The sequence below is a fragment of the Carlito syrichta genome, unplaced genomic scaffold (genome assembly GCF_000164805.1).
Source record: "Carlito syrichta isolate Samal-C Ts95f unplaced genomic scaffold, Tarsius_syrichta-2.0.1 Scaffold303376, whole genome shotgun sequence".
In the NCBI taxonomy this organism is placed as follows: Eukaryota; Metazoa; Chordata; class Mammalia; order Primates; family Tarsiidae; genus Carlito; species Carlito syrichta.
The window spans coordinates 178,752-194,494 of record NW_007247472.1 but is presented as its reverse complement, the minus strand read 5'-3'; the positions used below and the strand labels follow the sequence as shown (position 1 = coordinate 194,494).

The following is a 15,743-nucleotide window of genomic DNA, read 5'->3' as shown; positions in this document are numbered from 1 at the left end:
AATTTTTTTTAGTAATTATAAATGGTATTATATTTTTAAGTTCAGTGTCTATATGTTCATTGCTAGTATATAGATAGCCAACTGGTATTTGTATACTTATCTTATATCCTGTGACCTTGTTGAATTTATATATTAGTTCTAGGTTTTTTAGATTCCTTAGAATTTTCTACATAGACTATCATGTCATCTACAAATAAGAACAATTTTATTTATTTTGATCTGTATGCTTTTTATTTCTTTTTCTATCCTTATAACACCAGCTAGATAGTCAAGTACTTTGGTGAATAAGAGTAGGAGAACAGACATCCTTGCCTTGTTCCTGATCTTAGGGGAAAGTACTAAGTCTTTCTCCATAGTATGTTAGCTGCAGAATTTTTGTAGAAACTTTTCGTCATCTTAAGGAAGTACCCTCTATTACTATTTTTCTGAAAGTTTTATCATAAAAGGATGTTGAATTTTTTCAAATGTTTTTCTGCCTAATTTGATATGATCATGTGATTTTTCTTTTTTTGACCTGGTAGATTACACTGATCAAGCTTTAAATAGTGAAACTGCCTTACATCTCAGGAATAAACCCCACCTGGTCATGGTGTATAATTCTTTTTATATATATATTGCTGGCTTCTATTTGCTAATATTTTGGTAAGGATTTCTGAGTCTATGTTCCAAATGATGTTGGTTTGTAGTTCTTTTTTGTTGTTGTTGAGACAGGGTCTCCCAAAGTGCTGGGATTACAGGTGTGAGCCTCCACGCCTGGCCCTTTTCATCTTTTCTAATATAAGCACTTAGTCTGATTTAAGCATGTTTAGGCTTAAAATTCCCACTCAGTACTACTTTAGCTGTGTCCCAAATTTTGATATGCTATATTTTCTTTCAGTTAAATATATGTATTTTTTTTATTTCCCTTGAGAGTTCATCTTTGACTCATGGATTATTTGGAAATATGTTGTTTAGTTTCCATCTGTTTATGGAGATTTTCCTATTATCTTTTCATTACTGATTTCTAGTTCTTTTAAATTTCAGTTATTTTAAAATGTTTGAGATTTGTTTTATTGCTTAGGATATGATCTATATTGGTTCTATGCTGCATGTTGAAAAGAGTGTGTATTCTGTTGTTATTGGAAAAGAATGTGTGTTCTGTTGTTATTGGATGGAATGTTTTGTAAATGCTTATTAAATCCTGTTGGTTGATGGTATTGTTGAGTTCTTCTATATCTATCTGGTTTTCTGTTTAGTTGTTCTGTCAGTTCTGAGAGAGGAATATTGAAGTCTCCAACTATAATTGTGGGTTTGTCTGTCTCTTCTTCCACTTCTCAGTTTTTGCTTCACATATTTTACATCTCTGATGTTTGATGCATATACATTTAGGATTGCTAAGTCTAGGTTCCTAGTAGATTATTTTTTGTTTCTATAAAAGTAATGTCCCTCTCTGTCTCTGGTAATTTACTTTGCTCTGTAGTCTACTTTACCTATTTTTACTTATTTTTGATTCTCTGATTTGGGAATTTTATAACTGAGACTCTTCCCCCTCCCCCCCTTTTTTTTAGGAATATATTATTCGGGTACAAAGAGGAATTTCTGTAGAAAACAGCTGGCAGGTAAGCATTTTTTGTCAATTAGAAAAATATTTAAATTTGTGACTAAAACCCTGATTTGGGGCATCTAAAACCCTTAAAAATTTAGAAAATGTATAAATATAAATATTCCTTTTGGCTATAAACCTTTAGCTTTAAGATAAGTACTATAAAATACTTTTCTGTTCCCATTTGTGTTTGGTTAAATTGTGTATGGTTGATGTTACCATAAAGGATATCTAGGAATTTGTTCTCTAGCTCAACCTAGAGCAGCGATATATACAAATTACTTGTTTTGTTTCTAGAAAGTCAAACCTCCTGCCCTGGCTATGGTTGGAGTTCAGTCTACCAGGTAGAGAGGTGTCCTGGTATATTGTACAGTTTGGAATATTACATTTTGTGGACTCTCAAGTCATTCATGGGCCACTTCTAGTGCTGGCTCCCTCATTCTCCACCTTTGCGAAGAGGGGTTCTGGTTTCCGTGACTCACTTCTGGGAGATAGACTGGCTGCAGAGAGGAGGGTGGAAGGCTAGAAAGACCTTACTTCTGAGACCTTTTAATCTCCTTTGTAGTTCAGAGTACTGAACATGCCAAAGTGCCATTCTTTGGGATATCATGTATTGAGCCCCAGCAGGGTCCTGGGTGATCTCCATGTAACTCTTCTGCATGTCAACATTTGAAAGGCTGAGTATGGTAGCTCATACCAATAATCACAGCACTATGAGAGGCTAAGGAAAGAGAATTGCTTGAGCCCAGGAGTCTGAGACCAGCCTGGGCAACATAGTGAGACCCTGTCTCAAAAAAAAAAAAAAAAAAAAGAAGGAAGAAAGAAAAAAGAACACTTGAAAATCACCAGTAGCCGGGCTCGGTGGCTCAGCCTGTAATCCTGTGCCTTGGGAGGCTGAGGTGAGTGGATTGCCTGAGCCCGCGGGTTCGAGACCTGCCTGGGCAACTTGGCGAGACCTCATCTCTACAATAAATCAAAAAATTAGCCGGGCGTGGTAGCGCGCGCCTGTAGTTCTAGCTACTTGGAAGGCTGAAGCGGAAGGATCACCGGAGCTCAGCAGGTCGAGGCTGCGGTGGCCGGGAGCGGCCACTGCACTCCAGTCTGGGCGACAGAGTGAGACTCCAACTCAAAAAAAAAAAAGATAATCACCAATAAAGGTTGAAGCCACATTGTTGAACAGCAAAATAATTTCCTTGATCGGAGCCTGAAAAGCTAGTAGAATGTGACTGTGGCCTAATCAGTGGCATCAATACAACTAAGAAAGAAAGCATGTGTAGACAATGGAATGTGGACTGTCTGCCAACAGAGGGAAACCTGGGCATCAAAGCGAGATGTGGCAGCTCTGCTGGCATGGGTAGCCCAGTCTTCAGGGTGGTGGAAATCTGAGCTGGGGGAGCTTTTATCCAGGGAAAAGGTGAAATGGCCTCAAAACTGTCCACTTCCTTTTGCCTTGATTCCATGCTCAGTAAAACTTTTTTTTATTTTTTTGGTAAGTCATTCCTCTTTTTTTTTTTTTTTTTCTTTTGAGTTGGAGTCTCACTCTGTCGCCCAGACTGGAGTGCAGTGGCCACTCCCGGCCACCGCAGCCTCGACCTGCTGGGCTCCAGCGATCCTTCCACCTCAGTCTTCCAAGTAGCCAGAATTACAGGCGCACGCTACCACACCCGGCTAATTTCTTGATTTATTGTAGAGATGAGGTCTCGCCTGCCCATGCGGGTCTCGAACCCGTGGGCTCAGGCAATCCACTCACCTCAGCCTCCCAAAGGCGCGGGATTACAGGCTGAGCCACCGAGCCCGGCTAGTCGTTCCTCTTTTTATGTACCTGGTTAATGAGAAAGATATTTGAGGGGCTAGTTTCCCTGAAAATAAATATTTTCACGTACCTGTTGGCATCTTGTGAGTTTGACTGGCTTTAACCAGTTTGCCATAGCCCAGCCAACTCTAGGGCAATGCTAGGTCTGTTTTTGGCCATGTCAGATTAAACAAGTTAAGCACCAGATACAAGCTCTGCTATTCTTAGCACAAGTACCTTAGCCTTAGGGGTCACTATTACTAATATTAGTAAATAATAATATTAAATAAGGAAATGAAAAGAGATGATCTTTGTTGAATCAAAACACCACTGTCTTGTCTCTTACAGATTGTTAGAAGATACAGTGACTTTGATTTGCTGAATAATAGCTTGCAGGTAAATGTTTTAAAACTCCAATGGCACACATTGATTGCTTGCCATGTCTAAGAAACTGGTTGGAAATGGCATTTTCAGCAATAAGAAATTAGTAATTTTCATGACAGAAAATAAATTCATACTTTAAACAGATGATATATGGCTCTAAAAACAAACTTTTGAGAATAAACATGTAATTTATAATTAATAAGTAGTCACCATACAATTGAATACCTTTGTGTTACATTATATTTTTACCACAATCATAGGATACTGATATATTATCTCTTATTCACAGATAGGAATGATTAAGTGGATTGCTAGAGTTGTTCACTTAGATAATGCTGGGACTCCCTCACTCTCTCCACCAAACTACACTACGTAGTCAGCATTGCAGATAAACATGCAACAGTAACCATGGAGACTCAACTTTTTCCAGCTTTTTTCCTCCTAAATAAGTCTTTCAAAAATTCCTTTGATTTAAATGTTCCCAACGTGATGACCATAATGGAAAGAAGGATGAGCTGTAAAACCGTTGTCTGGACACTGCCAGTCTTGGTACTGGTTGAAGGGTGCAGGAAGGCTTTGGCACAATAGGAAGTACTGGCAAGCCAGCCATGCCTTCACCTGACAGGCTGGTCTTTGGGAGCCATGGATTACTGAAGATCACTGGGCTCATGTCAGACCTTGCATTTGATTGGCAGCATAAAACCCTTTAACCTGAGACAGACTGCTTGACTGATGACCAGCTCAGCCAGGAGGTAAAGGACTACTCCCTTCCTTGGTGAGCTAGCCATCATCACTTATTCTGTGTGACCTCTGATCTTGTCCACAAAGGTCAATAGTAATGTGAGCCAGGAGGGGACATGATGGGTTTTTTTTTCAGAAGGCCATATTTTGTTTGTCAGACTTTAGAAAACAAGCATTTGTGTAGCCCAGACTTTAACATTATTTATAACACTGCTGAAAGCATGAATGCCTTATTTTCCTTTTGAGGGAATTGGCCCGCATACCCGCAGACTTTTTGTAATTGTCTGTTTGTCATGCATTTGACACATATTGCCTGGTCTATTTTAATTTCAGTATGACCGATTTAAATCTTCAGATAGAATATTGGCAGAGATAGAATTCTCCTTATTGATGAGTTTAATTGGTTTTATTTATGGATCTTTATAGCATATTCTTTGCATTCAGACAAGAGCTGGGCCTGTGATGACACTGTAGATATGACACCGATGTGCAATTTCCAGCAGTGGATTTTCTCCTTAACTCCTGCTTCCCCATGCAGTGGCCCACGTGACACTTGCGCAGTGGTGTAAGCATTTGGGAGTTGATGCTGAGCCTGTTCAGTGTTTCTGTCTAAGCACAAGTGAATCTTTGCTTGGTATTAGAGAAGAGGGAGTGAACTTTGTTCAATGTTGTTCAGCCAGAGCTGAGTAAGAATTGTGGAGAAATTATTTCTGAGATTGAAATTGCCTAGACCTAGCCTCTGAAAATAGGGAGTAGGGAGGAGGGTTTTAACTTTCATTTATTCATACTCTAGGGATAGAAGGTTGAATCTCCATGACTATTCGCTTATGACCTTTTTAATATAATGAATTTTATTTTTGCTTCAGTGAAATTTTACGTTTTAAAATGAGCACTTTCAGCATGTATCTTATTTCAAAGACAAATAACGCCACGTATTGATGTTGGCTTGTGTTGGGCAGAATATGGCCAGATATCATTTTAGTGGGAGGTTTTTCTGGATTTAAGTAAAAAAACAGAAGAAAGTACATTCAACTTTTTGGCAACAAAATAATTTCAAAACAACCTCCGTAAAATAGACCAAAAAGAGCCTAAAACCTCAGAGTGTGACCACGATTTTCAGTGTCCAATTACCCTTTTGACAGAGAAATGAGTTCCTGCTGAAAAAAGAGAAAGATAATACACACATGCAGAGTTGTCTGAGTCCAATGGGAACATGTCTAAGTGGAAAAAGCAGAATATAAAATTATACATACAACATAATATAATTACATGAAATGTTTAGAAAAAAGGAGTGGAAGCAAATATCCCAAAATGTTAATGGTGATCCCCAGGGTGTAGAATTATGAGGTTTTTTTTTTTTTCTGGTTCTTTATACTGTTTTGTACTTTTCAAGTTCTCTACAAATGAGCACTGTAAGCTATATAAGCAAAAAAAAAAGAAAGAAAGAAAAAAAGCTGTATTTTCCACACTTTTAATAGTGAGCATGTTTTGTGGAAACAGTGAAGAAAACCACCACCTTATTTTAAGTGCAACATCAAATTACCAACCAGCAGGGAGACAGCATACCGTGGAGAAAAAGAAAGAAGCAGGCCTTTGCTTCTTGGAAACTGGGCAGAGAAGGAGAGAACCGAGGCTCTGTCTCTTAGCCTTGGGAAGGAACTCAGGCACTGCCCCTTACTAGCATGGATACCTTGGGTCAATCATTTCTTCTCTTGGGCCTCACTTTCCTCATTTACTTTTCAACCCCAAATGAAGAGGATGAACTAGCTGACTTCTGAGTTCTCTTATAGCACAAATGCTTTGTGATGTGAACTTTACTGCCCATTGTTGACCTTGGAGAGACATTACTGTACACTAAATGGGAAAGGAATTGGGACAAATTTAGGGTCTGATGAGAACTTAGAACTCCCTCGAGTACTGACTGGAATATGGTTGAAGGCAATATGCAGATCATTAAGGTCTGATGATGGAAGTGAGTAAGGAAAGATTAACAGATTGAGCTTGAAAGTTTTTCCTCCAGATAAAAGCTAGTTTTCTTGAAACTCTGATATAGTTTGTCATATAATTTAGAGGCTTCTCCTAGGCTAGCATAGGTCATATTATGAGCTCTAAGCCTCAGTTTGGGGATCACCCCCCTCTTTACATTGTCATTCTACAGTTGTTATGTATGGAACTCTGGGGAATTCTCTGCTGGCTTTCTTGTTTTCTTTTTCTTGTATGAGGAACTCAAGAGGAAAATCCATAGGGCAAGTAAAGAGGGAAGATAGTGAAAATGAGATGATGAGGTCTCTTGGCTTGAAGCCTTCTGTATAGAGATGTCTAGGAAATCAGTGGCTTAGTGACTATCAGTCCATGTGTAGTATTTTCCCCTCCCTTCTAATTAGTCATTGGAGTTTTAAATTTTATATTCTGTATTTGGTAAGCATTTTAGAAATTCTAGGAGAAAGCTAAAAGAGAACATAAGTATCTCTTGAATGCTAATCTTTTTTAAAAGGCAAGATTTTAAAATAACACACACGTGGCATAGTTTGAGGACTTCTAGGAATATTTATTTTGAGATCTTAAAGTGAGGACAGAAAAACCACCTGACATAGCAGGGACACTGCAATCACAGCGGTTGGCAAAAGAGCTTTTTGTTTCATCTGATGATCTGAATGAACTGATGGGATGTCTGGGCAGATTAGTACATTTTTTTTTAAAGAGAAATGAAGCTTGAAAAAATAGATTGGTTGAAGCTTGGAGGCTACAAAGTTCAAAACGGATATTTTTTTCAAATTTATTCTTACCTCCCCTCTATGAATGAAAAACAGTCAAAATATTGGGATTTCAAGCTGGTGATGTCCGACATGACTCTCCATTCTGAGTGTTGTGGGCTTCAGTTGGGTCTGCTGTTATGTAGGTAGTGCAGGCAAAGCTGTTGGTATTGGTTAATGATAATTTCTAAAAATTATTAGTGTGTATATAATCAGTTTGATAAACAAAAGAAATTTTCTTTTTCTTTTTTGAGTTGTAGTCTCACTGTGTGGCACACTCACAGGTACTGCATCTCGACCTGCTGGGCTCAGGCGATCTTTCCAAGCAGCTGGAATTACAGGTGCACACACTGCGTCCAGCTAATTTTTTTGATTTATTGTAGAGATGAGATCTCACAAGTTGCCCAAGCTGGTCTTGAATCCCTGGGCTCAGGCAGTCTTCTCGCCTCTGCCTCCCAAAGTGCTGGGATTACAGGCATGAGCCACTGCGCCCAACTCTTTCTTTTTACATTGAAACAGAAGAAGTAAATGAAAATTGTAAACATTTTGTTTTGTTTTTGTTTTTAAAGCAGGATTTATTAAGAAGACAGAAAAACTCCCTCAGTGGGAGGAGACCTGAAAGAGGTTGCCTCTGTAAACATTTTGTAGAAGAGAAATAAAAATTAATGAACTAACCCACTCCCAGAGGTGGGTATTGTTAAGCAGTTGATGTGAGTCCTCTCAGTTGTTTTTTGTGCCTGTATAACCATATCCCTGGTCATTTACAGCAGGTTCTCGAATGATGTTTTGTTCAACATCCTTTGGTTGTAATGTTGCTGAGAAAAAAATTGATTCCTGATTGGGGCCGCTGTCTGAGTAGAGTTTGCATTTTCTCCCCCATGTCTACCATGGTTTCCTCTGGGTATTCCAGTTTTCTCCCACATTGCAAAGATATAGGGGTTAGGTGAACTGGCATGTCTACATTGCCCCAGTGTGAGTGAGCATGTGTGTGTGAATACGCTCTGTGATGGAATGGCATTCTGTCCGGGGTTGGTTCCCTGAGCTGCCAGGATGGGCTCCAGCCACCTGAGACCCTGAACTGGAAAAATAGGGTGAATAATTATCTTGTTTTTATTTATTTATTTATTTGTTCATTCATTCATTCATTTGAGTTGGTGTCTCACTCAGTTGCCTAGGCTGGAATGCAGTGGCACCCCAGCGTCAATCTGCTAGGTTCCGGTGATCCTTCCACCTCAGACTTCCAAGTAGCTGTAACTAAGGCGAGCACTACCACGCCCAGCTAATTTATTTATTTAGTTATTGTAGAGATGAGGTTGTGGGCTGGTCTCGAACCCATGGGCTCAGGTAATCCAATCACCTCAGGCTCCCAAAGTGCTGGGATTGTAGGCTGAGCACCAAGCTTGGCCTCTTGTTTATATTAATCTTTCTTAAATGTATGTGTAGCTTACATTTATTTCAGTGTTTAATATTAGAAGGGTTTTGGGTCTTTAGAAGTTTGGTAATGGTTTTATGATCAGAAGTATGCCATAGGAACTTTATTCCTGTTTGTGTCAGTTTGCCTAAGGTAAAATTGGTTTTGTTATTCGTATTGCCTAAAGTCACTGTTTCCAAGAACCTGTAGTTGACATTAAGTGAGGACTTACCATATACAACAAATGTATATAAATGCAATCATATTCTGAGGCTCCATAAACAGTTTTAAGATACATCAGTTGCATCTTAAGCAATATATCACCCTTGATTTGATAATTTATGCCCCTGAACAACAACAAAAAAGTGATTGGCTTGGATATATAATAGCTGAGTGGTGTACTTTCTTCATAAGTATGCATTTTATTTAGCTAATAAAGCAACTGCTACTAGATAAAGCCTAATTGTATGAATTAGGAAAATGGGTGATACTTAAGTGTTTTATTTGGAAGTGAATTAAGCCATGATTATAAAATCTACTCTAAAATAAATAAATAAAATAAAATTGACTCTAAGTATGCTCTGATATATTTTCATAATTATGACAGAGAAATAGGCAATTTAGAGTTGTCATCCAACCTTTTCATCTTGTCCAGTATTAAGTTCAAGGTTTTCATTTAGCTGCATCATTGTTGTTTGAAAAATATAGAGTGGAACAATCTAAGTTAGGTTTGCCCACATGAGTGGTTTAGATTACATCCTTTTCTAAATTCAAGATGTCCTCTTTAGACATTACCCTCGATCAATACACATGCCATTGAATTGCTCTAATATAAGCATGGGTGTAGAATAACCCAGCTCTTTGAAAGTGACTTTACTCATTAAATTCAATGCTAAGCCGGGCTCGGTGGCTCAGCCTGTAATTCTGCACCTTTGGGAGGCTGAGGTGAGTGAATTGCTTGAGCCCGTGGGTTCGAGACCCGCCTGGGCACCTTGGCGAGACCTCATCTCTACAATAAATAAAAAATCAACCGGGTGTGGTAGCGCGTGCCTGTAATTCCAGCTACTCAGAAGGCTGAGGCGGAAGGGTCGCTGGAGCCCAGTGGGTCGAGGCTGCAGGGGCCGGGAGCGGCCACTGCACTCCAGTCTGGGCGACGGAGTGAGACTCCAACTCAAAAAAAAAAAAAAAATTCAGTGCTAATCCGATGTTTAGTTTTTTTAAGTATAAAAGTTGGACTCATAGTCCCAGCTACTTGAGAGGCTAAGGTGGGAGGACCACTTGTGCCCAGGAGTTTAAGTCCAGCCTGAGCAACATAGTAAGACCCCATCTTTTTTTTTTTTTTTAAAGCTGCTGGGTGTGGTGGCTCATACCTGTTATCCTAGCACTTTGGGAGGCCAAAGTGAGAGGGCAGGAGGAATGCTTGAGCCAGGATTTGAGACCAGTCTGGGCAACATACCAAGACCTCTTTTCTACGAAAAAAAAAAAGTTTTAAATAATCTGGAAAATGATAGTAGATTGAGCACGTGTATTTACTTTACCTACCTGCCTAAACCACTCCAAAACAACAGTTAATTATTGATTCTCTCCTCTGTCTTCCCCTCTCTCTCTCTCTCTCTTTCTTTCTCTCTTTCTCTCTCTCTCTCTCTGACAGTTAAAAGAGAAGAAAACACAAAATATTTAAAACTGAAAATCCATTGGGTGAGAGCTAACTAATTAAGCAGATATGAGAAGGCAGACTTTTTTTTTTTTTTGAGTTGGAGTCTCACTCTGTCGCCCAGACTGGAGTGCAGTGGCCACTCCTGGCCACCGCAGCCTCGACATGCTGGGCTCCGGCGATCCTTCCGCCTCAGCCTTCCGAGTAGCCGGAATTACAGGCATGTGCTACCACGCCTGGCTGATTTTTTGACTTATTGTAGAGATGAGGTCTCGCCAAGTTGTCCGGGCGGGTCTCGAACTCACGGGCTCAGGCAATCCACTCACCTCAGCCTCCCAAAGGCGCAGGATTACAGGCTGAGCTACCGAGCCCGGCTGAGAAGGCAGACTTCTGAGATGCAAGCAGATAGGGAAGCAGATAATCTCATTGTGTCCCAATTTATATCACAGAACTTCTGAAAGGTTCAGCTATTGGCAGTACCAGATGCTGTCTCCAGTGTAAGGTGAAAACTAGAAACAGGAGTTGATAGTCTGTTTAAGAAGCAGTCAGATCCCCAAATCTCCTGTATGTGAAAAATTTGTGCCTACTTTTCTCACACCGACAATAAACTGGAAGTTTATTCTCTGGAGTAAAACTGTCTTTATACTGAGGAATGCAGGCACAGTTGAAAACATTTACATAATGTGCATGAGCACCCACCTGCCCACCAGCCTTCTTTTTCCTCTCAGCTCCCGGAATTCTGGCAGTCAGGCCACAGAATCTCTGGGCAGGAGACTGGAAGAGTCTTTTCTGGGGAATCTTCTCAGCCTAAGAGGGAAAAGCTAAAGCTTCCACCAATGAAACAGCTGAGTAGGGTTATCAGATAAAATAAAGCCCACTATAGATAAGCCCCAGCCATTCACCCAAAAGTTCCAATCACCTTTTGGTGCTCCACTCTTGAATATGAGCAGATAACCGAGGATCACCAGACTTCTAAATAATACTTTTAAAAAATTTATTTATTTATTTAAAAGCAGGATTTATTGAGAGGACAGGAAAGCTCCCACAGTGGTAAGGGACCTGAAGGGGTTGCCCTTTTGCTTATTATTTAAATGTTTTCATTGTCCTTAAATGATTTGAACTTCATTTAGGAAAATATATGACTACTCTGGTCAGCTGCTAATATATTTTGCTGTCCCTTTATTTTTACACCTAAGAACCAGTTCACTTTTTCTCCATATTCAGTACTTAGCTTTGGTAAAATGTTGCCATGTTCTTCCTTATCTATTACTGAAGCATTAGTATTTCCACCTGCTTGGTATAAGCTGCTTTGTAAATTTTCTTCCTGTGGGTATGTTTTGTAGGATTCTTCTTTTTTTTCCCAGAATTCCACTGCTCACACTCCACAACATTATCTTCCCATCATTTCTGGCAGAAAGTTGACCAGGGATACCTTCAAAGTATGGCCCTTAAATCCCAGTTCTTGTTCACACTTGACTCCTACTAAGAAACACTTTTTAAAATATTTATTTATTTATTTATTTTGACAGGGTCTCACTCTGTTACCCAGGCTGGAATGCAGTGGTAAGATCATGGCTCACTACAGCCTCAAACTTCTGGGGTTAAGTGATCATCTTCTTGCCTCAGCCTCCCAAATAGTTGGAACTACAGCCACATGCCACCATGCCTGGAAAATTTATCTATTTTTTTGTAGAGACAGTGTCTCATTTTGTTGTCCAGGCTGTTCTTGAACTCCTGGCTCAAGCGATTCTCCCGCCTCAGCCTCCCAAAGTGCTGGGATTATAGGTGTGAGCCACCATGCCTGGCAGAAACTTTTAACGTGAAAGTTTGCGAACAAAACATAGGAAAAAAGGAACTTCAGGAAGCAGAACGTATGCAGTTGTTTCAAGTGCTCCAGAATGGCTATCTTTTATTATCTCAGAGAGTTAAGAAATGGCATTACATTCAGTGTGCTATTGAGAAAATGAAAAAGAGTCTGAGCCCGGTAGCTCAGACTGTAATCCCAGCACTTTGGGAGGCCAAGGCGAGTAGATAGCCTGAGCCCTCGGGTTCGAGACCGACCCCAGCAACTTGGCAAGACCTCATCTCTACAATAAAATAATTAGCTGTGCATGGTGGCACGCGCCTGTAGTTTCGGCTACTTGGAAGGCTGAGGCAGAAGGATCACTGGAGCCCAGCAGGTCAACGCTGGTGTGGCCGTGAGTATGCCACTGCACTCCAACCTGGGCGACAGAGTGAGACTCCAACCCAAAAAATAAAATAAAATAAAAAAAGAATAGAAAAGGGGTACTTACAAATAAAAAATGATAATATAGAAACATTTTGTTTTTGAGACAGGTTATTATTACTCTATTGCCCAGGCTGGAGCGCAGTGGCATGGTCATAACTCAACACAGCCTTGAACTCCTGGGCACAAATGATCATTCCGCCTGAGCCTTCTGAGTAGTTGGGACTACAGGTGCACAACACCACAATTGACTAGTTTTTTTTTTTTTGTTTGTTTGTTTTGAGTTGGAGTCTCACTCTGTCACACAAACTGGAGTGCAGTGGCCACTCCCGGCCACCACAGCCTCGACCTGCTGGGCTCTGGTGATCCTTCTGCCTCAGCCTTCCAGGTAGCTGGGACTACAGCCACGTGCTACCACGCCCGGTTAATTTTTTGATTTATTGCAGAGATGAGGTCTTGCCAAGTTGCCCAGGCGGGTCGAACTCGTGGACTCAGGCAATCCACTCACCTCAGCCTCCCAAAGCACGGGATTACAGGCTGAGCCACCGAGCCCGGCTCTGACTAGTTTTTAATGTTTTGGTTTTTTTGGTAGAAACAAGGTCTCACTATGTTCCCCAGGCTGGTCTCAAACTCCTGGCTTCAAGTAATCCTCCTGCCTCAACGTCCTAAAGCATTAGGGTTACAGGCATGAGCCACCACACCCAGCCTAGAAAACTGTTTAGAAGGGCTGAAAGATAAAGGAAATACTCTTTTTTTTTCTTATTAGGTAAAGAACTTTATTAATCTTTGTTTCAGACTTTATTCCCAGGCTTCTTCAACTTAATTGCTGCAAAGAATGAGTTGTGTATAAGCAAAAACTGAAATGAGCTGCAGTGGCCAAGGAACTTGTGCTTAAAAATATTAGAGATCTAGATTTTATCAGATCCATTAACAAAACAATTTTTAAAAGCAGTCATAATATAAAATAGCAACTCCCAGTAACTTCTTCAATTTTTTTTTTTTTGAGTTGGAGTCTCACTCTGTCGCCCAGACTGGAATGCAGTGGCCGCTCCCGGGCACCGCAGCCTCAATCTGCTGGGCTCCGGCGATCTTTCTGCCTCAGCCTTCCAAGTAGCCGGAATTACAGGCATGTGCTACCATGCCCGGCTGATTTTTTGATCTATTGTAGAGATGAGGTCTTGCTGCCCAGGTGGGTCTCGAACCTGCGGGCTCAGGCAATCCATTCTTCAAGTTTTATCTTCTTCAGAAGTTGATTCACTTCAGTTTGCCTCATTCTTGGAAGCCTCATCAAAATTCTCCACAAGATCTGGAACTTCATCATCATCATCTGCAGTAGCAAGTGGTGCTTTTCCATCCACAGATTGTTTGGGCAGAGCTTCAGCCAGTCTCCTTAAACTAGTCAGACTGCACCAAGCTGGTTTAAGATGCTAGGTAGCATTTCTGCCAGCTGCTTTGTCTCAGTATGGCCTGTAATGGTGAAAGTGTTCACTGCCAGAGATGCCTGAATTTTTAGGGTTGTTAAAAATGAATAACTGTTCCTTGGTTTGTATACATGTTCACCTCTTCAATACCAAAGATATTGTTTACCCTTAACTTCTTTAAGAACTAGAGTTTTTTGGGTTTTTTGAATCATCTGCTATAGCTGTTTGATGAACCTCTTCTCTGCAAGCAGTTCTTTTCCCACCAATGCACACTTGTGCCTGCAGTTTGGCAAATTTCTCCTGGTTCATGATAGTTTCTTTCATCTTGTTGGAGCAGAAAAGGGTCCGTGCGGGGGACTAGAGTTGGTGCCCAAGGGATCTTGGCTGAACCAGCTGAGATTAGGTGCACACACATGGTGATACAAAATGGCAGCTAGAGGAAGAAATACTCTTTAAAAAAAAGGTAGGAAAATAGATAAGAAAATTAGAGAACCAGTCCAGGGGGTCCAACAACAAAAAATACGAATCTCAGAAAAGAGAGCAGAGGGCATGGAGAGGAAAAAATAATGACCTAATACAAGAAAACACCAGAGAACTTAAGGATATTAAAGGCTGAGTGCTCAGCATAAAAAAATGAAAGTAGACCCACATAAAAGCACATGAAATTCACAGACTGAGGTCTAAGAGAAGATCCTAAATGTTTTCAGGGAGAGGGGAAAAAATAACAAAAAAACCCCTAGAATCAAGAATTCAGTATGCTTGAACCTTTAACAGGAGTTCTGCAAACTAGAAGATAAAATATTTATTAAAAATTCTGGCCGGGCTTGGTGACTCAGCCTGTAATCCCAGCGCTTTGGGAGGCTGAGGTGAGTGGATTGCCTGAGCCTGCGGGTTCGAGACCCGCCTGGGCAACTTGGTGAGACCTCATCTCTACAATAAGTCAAAAACTAGCCGGGCGTGGTAGCGCGCGCCAGTAGTTCCAGCTACTTGGAAGGCTGAGGCAGGAGGATCGCCGGAGCCCAGCAGGTCGAGACTGCAGCGGCTGGGAGTGGCCACTGCACTTCAGTCTGGGTGACAGAGTGAGACTCCAACTCAAAAAAAAAAATTCTGAAGAAAAATTTTCAGCTTAGAATTCCACATCAAGACTAGCTATAAATCAAGTGTAAGGAGAGAATAAAGACATAATGATACATGCAAAGCTTCAGAAAATTTCTCTATCTTGCTTTCCTTTTTAAAGCTAACAGAGGGTACACTGTACCCAAAACAAGGGAATTATGTAAGAAAAAGGAAGGCATGGCATATAAAACAGGGTTCAGTAGGACAAGGGCAACAGCCTCTCTAGGAAAAGGATGAAGGGAGGTCCCAGGATGCCAGTTTTGCAGCAGTATAGGGACCACCACCCCTGCTTGGAGCAGACCAGTGGGTTCTGGAAGGTACTTCAAGACTGTGTATCTGAACATGTTGAGAGAAGACTTGGATGGAGAATTTGGAACTGAATAGAAAAATAAAGCAAAGACTAGAAGTTGCTATAAAGGAAAGGTATGCATGGCTCTTTAGCTCAGTTGTGAGTATTATTTACCTAATGTAGACATGAATATTGCATCAAATAAAATTACAATGACATGGGGAGGATTAGGGACAGTGTGTGTGTGGGATAAGGTTAGGGTTGTGAAAGAAAACTTAATCCTCAGCTTCCATAATAGGAAATTTGCAGATAATGCCTAAAAATGAAAAAGCAAGGCACAACAGTATGAGTGTTCCCCAGTGGCAAAAGATCA

The 15,743-nt window shown here is 40.6% G+C and overlaps 1 protein-coding gene and 1 pseudogene across 25 annotated transcripts in view; one reads left to right on the top strand and one right to left on the bottom strand.

The window, feature by feature from the left end:
* Window positions 1-1,546: 1,546 nt before the first annotated feature.
* PXK (PX domain containing serine/threonine kinase like) overlaps window positions 1,547-15,743 on the top strand; it is a 57,417-nt gene continuing 43,220 nt past the window's right edge. For 17 of the 25 annotated variants that reach the window (XM_008058532.2, XM_008058528.1, XM_008058531.2 and 14 more), the window contains exons 1-2: window positions 1,552-1,598; window positions 3,723-3,770. The gene's annotated coding sequence lies outside the window, so the exon portion shown is untranslated. Of the gene's footprint in view, window positions 1,599-3,722; window positions 3,771-15,743 lie in introns of all 25 variants that reach the window. The other 8 variants (XM_021712580.1, XM_021712584.1, XM_021712582.1 and 5 more) reach the window with 2 other exon arrangements.
* Window positions 13,773-14,289, bottom strand: LOC103260878 (annotated as a pseudogene).